Source organism: Toxorhynchites rutilus, chromosome 3 (genome assembly GCF_029784135.1).
Source record: "Toxorhynchites rutilus septentrionalis strain SRP chromosome 3, ASM2978413v1, whole genome shotgun sequence".
Lineage (NCBI taxonomy): Eukaryota > Metazoa > Arthropoda > Insecta > Diptera > Culicidae > Toxorhynchites > Toxorhynchites rutilus.
The window spans coordinates 266,148,692-266,149,287 of NC_073746.1; the positions used below are offsets into that span (position 1 = coordinate 266,148,692).

Genomic DNA, 596 nt, shown 5'->3' on the forward strand with positions numbered 1-596 from the left:
AACCAAGAGTTGCTCTGGTGACACATCCTAAAGAACAAAAGATTATTGAAAACATAATCCCCTGTTGGAAATGGAATGATAAAAAAAATTGAAGTGAGACAGAAAAAAACAAATGACGAGAGGTTTGTATTCGAAAACTGCTATGAGATGTTTTACTTCGGTTATTGAAGAATAGAAACTCGACGATATCAACTGTAGTAATACTAACAAAATACAATCGATAGCAGTCGTGGCCGAGCGGTTAAGGCGTCTGACTAGAAATCAGATTCCCTCTGGGAGCGTAGGTTCGAATCCTACCGACTGCGACACTTTTTTTTTACCATTTTGGAATCAACATTTAACATTCTTGTTCCCAGTTTTACCATATCAATTTCATTCAAATGAAGTCACATTCCTGTAGCCTGAGCTAAGAAGCTGATGAGCACTTTTCGTTAATGTGATGTGATGACAACAAAACTGAACATATTCAATAAAACTTAAATATAGCAACTCTTTTAATTCTGCGGATAGCTGTTTGAATAAGCTGACGATGCTCATCACACGATAAAAAAAAATAGAAAAAGAGCTTAGTCCCCCTGCCGCAAGTCAGTAGGCGA

At 37.1% G+C, this 596-nt stretch overlaps 1 non-coding gene across 1 annotated transcript; it reads left to right on the top strand.

Moving 5' to 3' along the window:
* The first annotated feature begins 223 nt into the window (after window positions 1-223).
* On the top strand, window positions 224-305 carry Trnas-aga (transfer RNA serine (anticodon AGA)). The gene has a single exon. It is a non-coding gene; the product is annotated as a tRNA-Ser (tRNA).
* The last annotated feature ends 291 nt before the right edge of the window (window positions 306-596 follow it).